The sequence below is a fragment of the Nycticebus coucang genome, chromosome 14, assembly GCF_027406575.1.
Source record: "Nycticebus coucang isolate mNycCou1 chromosome 14, mNycCou1.pri, whole genome shotgun sequence".
In the NCBI taxonomy this organism is placed as follows: Eukaryota; Metazoa; Chordata; class Mammalia; order Primates; family Lorisidae; genus Nycticebus; species Nycticebus coucang.
Genome location: NC_069793.1, coordinates 75,123,587 through 75,137,630, shown reverse-complemented (window position 1 = coordinate 75,137,630; position 14,044 = coordinate 75,123,587).

Below are 14,044 nucleotides of genomic sequence, written 5' to 3'. Positions count from 1 at the left end.
CTTTTGCATGAACATTTGCATGAAAAGCATGAGAACTAGCCAGGTTCCTAGTCACTATTTTGCTTCCTTAAACAATAAACATTTCTTAGATAACAACTACTCATTGGTCATTGTGTTAGACAACAGAAATACAAAGAAATCTAAGGTCATGGCCAGGATTTAGAAGTTCCTTAACCAGTGAGAGCAAACTTGCCAAGAAACCAAACTACACCTTTTGTTGTGGCTTCCTGTTGCCCAAAGAACTACATAATTTGTCCTTGTCTACTTTCCAAAATCTTGAAGGCCTCAGAGTCACTCGCTCTAGAAACTTGACTAATGTCTCAGGCTAAGTCTTCCAGTTATCCAATCTTAGAGCACCTTGAACTTTGTAGCTCATAATATAAATATATATATAAATATATATATATAAATATATATAAATATATATATATATAAATATATATATATATATTTCTTTAAATATTTGTGTAAATATCTGCCTAACAACTATTCAGACTTTCTTTCAGTGATCTCAGCCTAGGCAGGACATCGGTCTGGTGCACGACTACTATAGCTGGCCATCTTTTGACAGTATCTGGCATATAGGGGGAGATAAGTATTCACAAAATGAAAAAGGTGGTCTGATTGTACAGAGGAAGTAGAAGGCAATGCTGAAATGGAAAGGGGATAGTAATGAAGAGATCACTAAAGCATGAAAAGTAGCACCTGTTTATCCTAAGATGTAAAAAAGAAAGTGCTAAAAATACTAAGTGGCTCATTCTTCATGAAGCTTGGCATTTCATAGAAGAAAGAAGGTAAGGAATATAATGTTGCCTTTCATACATCTTACGTCATTTATTGATTACATTGATCTAATTACCTTTTGAATCATTGGAGTTTATCTGGCTGCCATTGTTTGTGAAGGATTTCTCAGTGCACTAGTATGTGAAAGGAATACTTCTTGTCCTTAAGAGTTGATATTTCAGTGACGGATACAAACACATCACCTTAAAGTGGTAAAATAGTGATTATACTATACTGTAAAATATGATACAGGGCTTAACATTTAATTATAGTTTTATATAAATCTGATAATATATTTTGTGGAAAGGTGTGCATTTCTTTCTAGTAAAGATGTTGTATTATTAGACTTTATATACCTGGCACTTACAGCAATGCCTGATATGCAGTCAATACTGAAGAAATGCTCTCATTTCCAAACTGTAACGAACAAATGAAAAACAAAAGAGGGCTGGGGATTAGAGCAAAGAAAATTTCTTGATGTAATTATCATAATCATCATCATCATTGTCGTCACCATCTTCATTATTACCTCAAATTATTGTCACATTTCTTCAAAGTGAGAATGCTTAATTATTTTTAAACAAGGAAACTGATTCATAATGTGAGCTACAATAAAACCTTAAGCTTCCCAGCCGATTGAATGGACCTCTTCTTGACCCAGGAAGCCCCAGAAATATCCTAAAACTGAGTTAAGATCATGAGAAGGGAAGGCAGATGTGTGTCCTTATGCCTCCCTCCTTTGTAACTCAATAACAGGCCCACGGCTATCCAAGACAAAGCTTACACCTCGCCTACAGGTGATCAATTTACTTAACAGATCATTTGAGTCTTAGTATATGTCTGGTCCATATCTAGTGGTTTGTCTCTGATTAACAGACTTAAAATATGCCAAACCTTTAGACAAAGCTTCCTTTCCTTAAACAATCACAAACCGAGGAATCTTTAAATCCACCCATAACCTGTGATCCCCTGCTTGGAGATGCCCTGCCTTTTTAGGCCAAACCCATGTGTGCCTTCCATGCATTGTTTTATGACTTTACATGAAATTTTGTCTCCATGAAATGTATAAGACCAAACTGTAAGCTAACCAAGGTGAGACCACTTGCTCAATGCTTGTTGGGTATGGCTTGGCTCTCCAGGACATGGTAGCATGTATATGGCTCAGAATATACCTCTTAAAATTATTTTCAATGTCTAGATTATTTTCTGTTGAAAACAGGATATTGAAGTAACTTTTTCTTTTTTATTTAATTTATTTTTATTTTTTTATTATCATAGCTGTGTACATTAATATGATCATGGGGCACCATACACTTGGTTCATAGACTGCTTGACACATTTTCATCACACTAATTAACAGCTTTCGTGGCATTTTCTTAGTTAATTTGCTAAGACCTTTACATTCCACATTTGCTAGGATTCACATATACCCTTGTAAGATGCACCACAGGTGTAATCCCATTAATCCCCCTCCCTCCTCCTACTTCCCCCCTCCCCTTCCTTCCCCCCTTCTCCCTATTCTTAGGTTGTAACTGGGTTATAGCTTTCATGTGAAGGTCCTACATTAGTTTCATAATAAGGTTGAGTACATTGGGTACTTTTTCTTCCATTCTTGAGATACTTTACTAAGAAGAATATGTTCCAGCTCCATCCATGTAAACATGAAAGAGGTAAAGTCTCCATCTTTCTTTAAGGCTGCATAATATTCCATGGTGTACATATACCACAATTTATTAATCCATTTGTGGATTGATGGGCACTTGGGCTTTTTCCATGACTTAGCGATTATGAATAGGGCTGCAATAAATATTCTGATACAAATATCTTTGTTATGATGTGATTTTTGGTCTTCTGGGTATATGCCCAGTAGAGGGATTACAGGATTGAATGGCAGATCTATTTTTAGATCTCTAAGTGTTCTCCATATCTCTTTCCAAAAGAAATGTATCAACATTGTTAAAATGTCGGTACTACCCAAAGCAATATATAATTTCAACGCAATCCCCATTAAAGCTCCACTGTCATACTTTAAAGATCTTGAAGTAACTTTTTCAAGTTTGATAGCTAGTGAGTTTTAGAGCCTATAACAAAATGGAGATTTGCCTGACAGCAATAGCTGTCCTATTACCACCACATCATGCTAGAGAGAGAAATAAAAAAAAAAAAAAAAAGAAAGAAAAGGTGCTGGGATGCTGTTATCTCACCGATACAGCACAATTTAAAACACATAGCATTAATAAATTAGAGCAAAGAAGATTTACTTTAGAAAGAGTAAAAACAGATACATCCTCAAACTTGTGAGACTCATTTGTTCTAATAATACTCAATTTTCAATATTGTCAGAATATTGTAATATAATTAAAGATGTTAAATGTAAGCACACATATCCCAACATGTTTGATCCTTTGGGGTAAAAGGGCTTTCTTTTTTTCTGTTTCAGATCAGGGTCCTTGCTACTTGCCTCTTGCCACTTGAAGTATCAAATATATTTGTAATTAACACTTTTTTCAACACTTATTATTCAATAAGCGATTAGTCCATTTAAGAAAAAAAAGCAGCAACATGACTTTATTAGCCATTAAAAACAAGTGAATGTAAATTGTCTATCATGGGTCCTTCCATAATGAAGATTGGCATTTGAGGTTATTCTTATCATATATTTTTAATGAGATAAATGAAACACTAATTTAACAATCACCCTCTTACCTATAAAGAGACATAAATACATCTTCTATCATTATATTAATGTGGTAATGATTTATATTTTATCTACTAAACTGCATAAAAATAGTGAAATAAATTCTTTTATGCCCAGTTACTAAATTTTCTTGTACATGTCATTAAAATTAAATATGGAAGGAAATATGTAACTATATAAGAAATTTAGGTTAATTATGGACTCGTTATGAAGGAACAAAGAAATTTATTTGCAGCTGTACATTTTTGGGGCTTTCATTCTCTAATGTTAATAATAAAATCTTAAATCTGACAAGTCAAGTCATTAAAGTAGTTCACAGGGAGTGTTATTGATTACTTTAGAAGTGCATTATTGGGAATTTACTCCCTTTTCCTACCAAGATTAGCCATGTCCAGGGGATTGATGATGTTGAATATAAACTAGTTGGCTAACAGCAGTTACCATGATCCACATTCTCGTAGATTTATGTGCCGTAGTGTTGTTCTTTTATCCCTTATAAAAGTTCTCCTAAGGTACCAACGTTACCTTTATAAGACTGGTGCTGTCTATTGTATAGGTTGTTTCCTATACAACCAGTAATTGGTCCAATGTGATGCCATGGGGAAAGGTAGCTTGCAGAGTGAAGGTAGAAATTAGTGATGCAGTTCTAGTTATATAATCAGCATAGGGTCAAAATTGCCCTAAGTCAAATCCACAGAAGGTCATACGAGATGCTCCTGGGCATCATAGGACTTTTTAGCAAGCCTGGAAGATACAGACTATATGTATTTAAAAACTGCACTACCACAACCAGAGGGCCCAGACTTGCGCTCCATCTCACACACCACAAACATGTTAGTTTTCCATTTCTATTACCAAAACCTTAGCAACTTAAAACGGCACCTATTTTTTATCCCATAATTTTATAGGTCATAGGTTTGAGAGAGAGTGGCTAGATTCTCTGCTCAGGGTCTCTGAAGGAAATGTACTGGTCTGCCATTCCTCTCTGAGGTCTGATGTCCTGTTGAAAACTCACTACTAGTTGGCATGACTAATTCTTGTGCTGTTCACTAGCTCTCTTCATCTTCACATGAGAAAGGTCCTGCTGTGTCTTTCTTGCCCTTTAACCCTCTCTGACTTCCCCTTCTGCCCTTGAAGGACTAGATGTAATTATAATGAGCTTATCCAGATAATACAGATGCATCTCCCTAGAATCCAAAGTAATTTTACCAGTAATTTTACCTACATATTCAGAGTGAGTTGAGCAGTAATTTTAACCACATATGCAAGACCTTTTTTCATGTACGGAAACAACCATGGAAGTAATGTCAGGCACCAGAAATTTGGGGTGTGGGATGATAAAATCCTGCAGTTCATAACCAGAAACTTGAGAGAAGTGTACAGAGCATAAAACATGAATTTTATACAGTAAGAAGTAATTTGTTGTAGTGCATGAAGCCAACTCAAAATGTCCTGATTAAAAACAGAGATTGCCAAAGTCTTTCACAAAATTGTAACAGATTTGTACTGAATGGATGAATAAAAGGGGATTACATTTAGAGGACATTGTGATATTGGAGGTTGATGTCCATTCGTGGAAAGATGCCTGGTTAGAAACTGGAGGGAGCTTCAGTATACAAGATGAGGCACTTTACTAAGGAGAACGTTCCTCAACTCCATCCAGGTTAATACAAAAGATGTAAAGTCTCCATCTTTTTTATGGCTGAATAGTATTCTGTCTCCTTAATAAAGTATCACAAAAGTACTTGGGAGGCCAAGGCAGGTCGATTGCCTGAGCTCGCATGTTTGAGACCAGCCTGAGCCAGAGTGAAAGCCCCATGTCTAAAAATAGCCAGGTAGTGGCGCCCATAGCTCAGTGCATATGGTAGCTCAGTGGGTAGGGCACCAGCCATGTACACCGACCTGGCGGGTTTGAATTCCACCCAGGCCAGCTAAAACAACAATGATGAAAACTGCAACAACAAAAAAATAGCTGGGTGTTATGGTGGGCACCTGTAGTCTTAGCTACTTGGGAAGTTGAGGGAAGAAAATCACTTCAGCCCAGGAGTTTGAGGTTGCTGTGAGTTGTGACACCAAGGTACTCTACCCAGGGCAACAACTTGAGACTCTGTCTTTAAAAATAAAAACTTAAATAAATTAATTAAATTAAATAAAAATAGCCAGACATTGTGGAGGGTGCCTGTAGTCCAGCTACTTGGGAGGCCGAGGTCAGAGAATCACTTGAACTCAAGAGTTTGAGGTTGCCGTGAGCTAAGATGCCATGGCACTCTACTAAGGGTCAGCAAGTGAGATTCTGTCTCAAAAAATAAATAAATGAATGAATGAATGAATGAATGAATAAAGTATCACAAGAATGGAAAAGCAAATATCCAATGTCTTCAATACTAATATGAGACCAAAGGATGAACACTACATGCCCAACCAAGAGAAAAACAAATTAAATTCAAGTGGGGAGAAGGAGAGGATAAGAGGGAAGCAAGAGCGGAATTAGCATGCTTTCACCTAACGGGCACAATGTAAGGGTACATGGCCCACCTCCTGGGTGAAGAGCTCAACTACAACGTGGACTTTACCTAACAAACCTAAACAATGTAACCTAATCATTTGTACCCTCACATTAATCCAAAATTCAAAAAAAGATGTAGCAAAGATTAGGCTGTTACATGGAATATGAGGTCTGACAATTAAGTTCATGAACTTGGCAGCACTGTACAAACTATTTTAATGTATCCTAACCTTGGTATATTGGTGTTTCACATTTGTGTTCATGTCAGCGTGTGGCAGTGTCTTGCCGAGTGGCACTCATCGTGTGCTTTTGTGTGCCATTGTAAGAATATCAGACCATGAGTTAGAGCAGCAAACATTCATAAATTTCTTGTTATTCTGGGGAGGAGTGCAAATGAAATTAGGGACATATTAGTTCAAGTTTTGGAGGATAATGCCATGAAGAAAACTGCAGTGTATAAATGGATTAAACATTTTTCTGAGGGGAGAGAGTAAGTGTCACTAATGAGAAGATGTCAGGGTGGCCAGTAACCAGCAGAACTGATGAAAACATTGCAAAGAGCTGTCAAATTGTTCATCAAAATCAATGGCTGACTGTGAGAAACACAGCAGAAAAGAAAATATCAAGAGTGAAACAGGCTCTTGCATTGTGGCAGTGCACCAGTTCTCATGGCACTGTCTGCAAGGGAGGGTTTAGCCAGTAAACAAATCATTGTGTAGGAGCACCCTCCCTACTCACCTTAGCTGGCTTCCCGATGATTTTTTTTTTAACCTAAAGAGGAAGGAAATATTTAAAAGAGGACATTTTGATGACATTCAGGTATAACAGGTACTGTGATGCCAGCTTTGATGTCTGTTCCAGAAATTGAGTTCCACAATTGCTTTGAAGGGGCAAGAAGAGTACTTTGAAGGTGACTGTAGTAATATTCAGCAACAAGGTAAACTCATTCAGCAATAAGTTTGTAAACTTACTTGTTGGGCCTTGTATTTATTGTTTCCCCCAAATGTTGGAAAATAATGTTAGTTTTAATTCTGTAGTTTATGCAGCTCACATCTATACCATTGAAAAAGTAATCGAAAGGCTGAAATCTATTCATTCATGAAATATATTTACAATTGTAGAAAAGAATCACCAAATTGTACATTTACTTACATTTTATTCAATCTAAAAACAGCAAAATGGGGAAAAGAATCTCTGAATTTTGATTAAACTATAAATGCCTTTGAATTGTTATTTTCAAAAAATTGATATTATTAACAACAAACTAAGTACTAGATAAAGCACAAGAGCCCTAATTTCTACCAGAGGGTTTTTAAATCCACAATGTGGCAGAGCAAGTGGCTCACGCCTGTAATCCCAGCACTCTGGGAGGCTGATGTCAGTGGATTACTTGAGTTCATAGCTTGGAGACCACCCTGAACAACAGCAAGACCCCATCTCTAAAAAAATAGCTGGGCAGGATGTCACCTGTATCTCAGTGAATAGGGCGCCGGCCCCATATACTGAGCGAGGGTGGCGTGTTCAAACCCTGACCCAGAAAAACTGCAACAAAAAAATAGCCAGGCATTGTGGTGGGTGCCTGTGCTCTACTTGGGAGGCTGAGGCAAGAGAATTGCCTAAGCCCAAGAGTTGGAAGTTACTGTGAGCTGTGATGCTACAGCACTCTTCTGAGGGCGACAAAGTGAGACTCTGTTTCTAAAAAAAAAAGATAATAATAAAAATAACTGGGAATTATGGCCAATGCCTGTAGTCCCAGCTACTGGGGAGGCTGAGGCAAAAGGATCTGTTGAGCCTAAAAGTCTAAGGTTGCTGTGAGCTATGTTGCTATGGCACACTACTGTGGGCTACAGAAAAAAAAAAATGTCAACTCTGTCTCAAGAAAAAACAAACAAACAAAAAAAAAAAAAAACACTGTGTTAAGTGCATGCTATGTGAAGTGTAATTCATTTCAACCTGACCAAATTTTTTCATTTAAAATTTCACTTACGATACTGGGCAAAGCCATACTTACACGTTAAAGTATTTTAGTGTGCTTTCTTAAAACATATTGCAACTAAAACCTGTTTTCTTCCCATTGAGGGAAACTCTATTCTGTAGACTATAATCTTAATTTCAGATAGTCATTTATAATAGTGTTTGCCTGTAGAAATAGAAAATCAAAGTGAATTTGGATAACTCAGTTTAATTATGCCAACCAGAAAAATTCACGTAAAATTCTCATCATCTAAATGAGAAAGCCATATATTTATGTCTAAGGGAACTCACTTTATTTAGTTTCCCTCCTGGCCCATGTACTATGGTACATGGACTCTACATTTCAATGGATCTTCAAAATGCAGCAACATTTCAATATCTTTATTCCTTCTTATAGAATAAAAAAATTGAGATTCAAGGAGTTTAAATCAAATGTTCAAATGTTGAAGTTTCCCCATGAGTGACCCAAGAAGGACTCCTACTCTGTTCATATTTCTTTCACATCAGAAGAGTCATAATTGAGCAATTCGTGAAAAAGTCATAAGATTTCCCCCATACTACTTTGAAATCCTTAATGATATCATCCATGTTTTTAGAGTCATTAAGATTTCCTATTTTATTGATTGCCTCACTAATGCTAATCATGATAGGTGAGTGCCAAGAAACTGGTTAGAATTATGAATCATTGAACTAATTGGAATAATTTATTTATTAATTTTATAAGCCATCTGATCAGCTGGTTCAGGGTTTTTGAATCAGGTCTGAAGGTAGTGAGCCTTACTTCAGTGCTTCTCCCACCAAGTGGAACCCAACCCAGTTCATAGCAATCTAAACTGCAAAAAAATGCCAGGAAACATAGTCTAGATGAAGACTCAGGAAAAAAGAATAAATAGTTTTGTTTGTTTGGTAATTAGCTAGTACACTCTATTACAGCCCTTTGGTTATTTCTAGACCCACTTAATCAACTCCATCAATCAACTTCACATAAAACCCTTTCAAGACCATTAAGGTCCATCTGACAAATGTTTTCCTTCAGCAGCTGTTTCTCCCACCTTCCTGGGTTAGATGCTCCTTCTTTAAACTTTTATTGCATGTTGTGCATACTAAAATCCCAGAATTGTTCATACTAACTTTGACTTTCTTCCCAACAAATGAGCTGCAATTTTTTTGTCTCTAAATTTTACATTATACCTAAAGTCCCAAGTATCGTTTGAATGTGTGCATCAAAGATTTTAAAAGCATCAGTTTCCTCTAAATTGTAGGCATAATTACTAAATGGCATGAGGTCTTTGAATCCCTTGCTTGACATTACTAAAGGCCTAAGCTTGTGCTTGATATTATGGAAATATTTAACCAAATTTTGGAAGAATGAATAAATGATTGCCCTACCAGATTTTATGCATCCCAGAAATCAGATGGTTTAGAATCCCTTGTAAGAATAATGCTTCAACAGAAAAGAATACAAATATTTTTTAAAAGAAATTAATTTCATTGATTAAAAGTCTTCTTTATTAAAGCATTGAATAATAAAACATATTGATTTAATAACAATTATAATTGGGAAATAGTGGTGGGTATAAATAATGTTTCAAGGTATCTTCAAAAGCCATAATGTGTTCTATAATTGACTTGGATCATTAGTTGTCTTTTTTTTCCACTTAAATCATGTGAAGCTTTAATTATATTATAAAGAATTTTCTAGGAAAATAGAATTCTCTTCACTCAGTAAATCATTTAAATTACATATTTCTATGGATAAAAGTCAAATATTATAATACCTATATCAGATTTTGCTAAGTTACAAAGCACCACAAAATATATTGCCTTGAATAACCACCATTCTTTTGCTCACTATCCTCATGTTAGGCGTCTGCACTGGATGAAAGAGCAAAGCTCTGGTCCCAGCCAGCTCATTTACACATATGTGAATGGCAAAGGGGTTTGGCTTGCTGTGGATTTCTAGGCTCAGCTGAAACATTTCACTTCAGCTCTTGTGGTTCCCCATCACACAGCAAAGTACATGCAGCTTGTTTTGCACATTGGCCAGTGTGGTCCCAAGAGAAAACATAAAAGTGGAAAAGATGCCCTGGCGCCCAGACTAGGGACTAGCACAATATTGCCTCTGTAATATTTTTATCAGTAATTTATTTATTGGCTAAAGGAAGGCCAAGTTAAAGCCAACTGGTAGAGAAATAAACTTTACTTTCTGATATAAACAACAGCTAAGTTACTTTGCAAAGGGTAGTGGAAAACTAGGAGTAGAAAACTGAAACCTGAAACCTGTATATATTAATATAATACAATGGCTAACCTACATGTGAGGGTCATTAAGATTAATTGTTACTCATAGTAAGTAAAGCAAGCAGATAGCCCTCAGAATGGGAAAAAAATATTTTCAGGTTATACCTCCGATAAAGGTTTAATAACCAAAATCCACAGAGAACTCAAATGCATTAGCAGGAAAGAACAAGTGATCCCATCTCAGGGTGAGCAAGGGACTTGAAGAGAAACTTCAAAAAACTTCTAAAGAAGACAGATGCAGGATCTACAAACACATGAAAAAAAGCTCGTCATCCTTAATCATCAGAGAAATGCAAATCAAAACTACTTTGAGATATCACCTAACCCCAGTAAGAGTAGCCCACATAACAAAATCCCAAAACCAGAGATGTTGGCGTGGATGCGGAGGAAAGGGCACACTTCTACACTGCTGGTGGGAATGCACACTAATACGGTCCTCTGGAAGGATATTTGGAGAATACTTAGGGACCTAAAAATAGACCTGCCATTCCATCCTATAATTCCTTTACTAGGTTTATACCCAGAAGACCAAAAATCACAATATAACAAAGACATCTGTACCATAATGTTAATCGCAGCCCAATTCACAATTGCTAAGTCATGGAAGAAGCCCAAGTGCCCATCCACCCACGAATGGACTAGCAAATTGTGGTACATGTATACCATGGAATATTATAGAAATATTATAGCCTTAAAGAAAGATGGAGACTTTACCTCTTTCATGTTTACATGGATGGAGATGGAACATATTCTTCTTAGCAAAGTATCTCAGGAATGGAAGAAAAATTATCCAATATACTCAGCTCTATTATGAAGCTAAATTATAGCTTTCACATGAAGGCTATAACCCAACTATAGCACAAGAATATGGAGAAAGGGCCAAGGAAGGGGAAGGGAGGGGGGAGGTTAGGGTGGAGGGAGGGTAATGGTTGGGGCCACACCTATAGTGCATCTTAGAATGGGTGTAGGTGAAACTTAACGACAGGCAGAATACAAATGTCTACGTACAATAACTAAGAAAATGCCATGAAGGCTACGTTGAACAGTTTGATGAGAATATTTCAGATTGTATATGAAGCCAGCACATTGTACCTCTTGATTGATTGCACTAATGTACAAGCTATGATTAATAAAAAAAAAAAGATTAATTGTTACTCCATTGATATCCTAAGTAGTGGACTGATTTTTCAATCACAGGTTTCCCCTATCCTAATCTACATTTTTTTCTATGTAGAACATAATTCTAATCGTAGTCCTGATCTTTTCCCTTCTTCTGTGGTAGAAAACTTATGTGTCTGTATGTATGTGTATATAAATAGATAGATTCAGAAATTCAAAAAGGTTTAATGGCTCAAATAATTTAAAACTTTATTTTCTGTTGGTTTCCTTCATTCAGTTAGTATTCATGTGAATTACATTATGAGAAAATATGAAATGTCAAACTGTATTAAAACACTCCATTATATAACATATAGCATGTGATTTTGTAATTTTGTATTTTATAGCATACCAAGAAACAAAGCTAAAAAAAAAAAACCTTATAATTTTTCACACACACAAAAAAACACAAAAGCTAAAAAAAAAAAAAAAAAAAACGTATAATTTGTCACACACACACAAAACAATATGAGAAAAGAGTCTAAAGACCGTTTGGGGGAGATTGACTGAATATAAGGGCACGTTACTTAATTTTTAATGGAAGCAGGAAAAGCATGTGTTTCAGTAATACACTTACCTGAATCTTTCCCAGGAACAAAAAATAACCTCAGTACAAGGGTAACTAAAATTGTCCCCCTTATTTTTAGATTTCCTAGGCTTCCTACCTCTCTCTGGTTTTTATACATCCCAGCTGTGCTCCAGCAATTTCTTTTTGAGAACGTGATAGGATTCTCTGTGGTATTTCAATCCTATCACTTGAGTGTTTTGCTGTCAATTTTCTTCTGCTTCTTTTACCTGGCTTTGTTTCTGTTTTTGCTTTGCTTTTCATTTCTGAGATACTATGTAGAATTTTTTTTTTATTTTGCCTTTTTTTTTTGCTATTAAAATTAGCTCATTCCAAAAAGGTGCACACAAATCTTTACATCAAAATAAACCTCTTTTTTAATGAAAAAGTCAATAATGGTATTGTAGATATTTGTGCATGGGTTGTAAAGGAGTTAAACTTATACAACACATACTTTGAGAACTCTCAGGACTAGTGAGAATGGACAACAGTACTCATTTTTATGAGGTATGGACAGGGCAGTGATAAAGTTCGCAATGTTTGAAAAAGGAGTTAGGAAATATCAGTTCAAATTTTTGAAACAAAATAAATACCTCTACAGACCTTGCAAGCTAAGTCTTAATTTGTTCATTGTTCAGTTGGTATTTCCTTTGGAATGACCATGACTTCCCTATAGGTCAATTCACAATAAGGCCTTGGCAGGAACTTGAGGAATATGGTCTGGTTTTCTGGGGAAGGAGCTGGAAATAGCCAAGCTGTGTAGTAAGAATTCAGCTATACAGGTTTAAATATGAGGTGTCCAGCATCAGGGAGAAAATTTGAAGCAGGAAATAAAATAAAAATTTACTGCATGTCAAGAGCAGTAGCCACTTTTACAATGTTACATTTGACCCTAAAACAGTAAAATCAGTAGCTCTAATGGAAAGGCTTGTATCAGATCAGCACTCTTAAAAGGAAGTCCAGAAAAGGTTGATAAAATGGAAAATACAGCAACTAGTACTTGAAAGTCAAGACCCTAGAGAGAACGGAAATATATGAGGTTAGTCTGATATCCTTTGCCCTCATATAGCCTTGATAAATTTGCTTCTTCATAAGTAGTAAATAGCTTAAATAGTGAGGAGAAAGCACTGGTTTGGAAACTTTGGAAGTCTCAGAGGCAGGAAGATATGTGAGAGTTTGAGGGCTACCAAAGCAGTGAGACCTCAAAAGATCCTGGATCCCCAGAACAGCTGGGAAATGAGCCTTGCATTCTTCTTCACTAATTTTATCTTGATGGATTTTCTAGCTCTAGAATATAGCCAGAGCATAAGAAGTCAAGAAGAAATATTAGATAAGATACTGAGAATCAGAGGAGTGATTTTTGTGATCTCATAATGCTAAAGAGACAATGGTATTCGAGGTTCATTACCGACTAGAGGCTCTAATAAGTACATTGGTTGGAATTATCGTAATTCCTTTTTAATAAAGGTTATATGCTCCAGTTATGTCCAGTTCATTGGAAGAAGAAAACAAAGCGTCTCTGGGGAAAAAATTGTAAAAGTCTTGGAATGCTAAAATATATAACCAAATGGCCTAAAACCAGTAAAGACAAATTGTGGAAACAAGGTTGTAGGTACTCTAAACACTGGAAATGTAAGGTATATCTTTTAAAATATATATACAAAATATGTATAATCAAGTCACAATAGTCAATAATAAGTTAGGATATGCTTTCAAATATCTAAAAGATTGGAATTGGAATGTTCCTAATGCAAAGAAATGGTCAATGCCCTGGGTGGTGGATACTCAATGACCCTAATCTGATTATTACACATTGTATGCCTGTATCAAAATAACTCATGTAGCCTATAAATAAATACAACTATTATGTACCCATCATAACTTAAAATAAAAAGCAAAAATAATGTACAATTAACATTATCAAACATGACAAGATAGATAATCGTACTAGAGAAGATAAATTTATTTCCTGAATAATAAGGTGGAATCAGTAGAGCTAAAAAATAACTCAAATTAAAAACACAATAGATTGAATTAGCATCATTTTAGATACATTGCA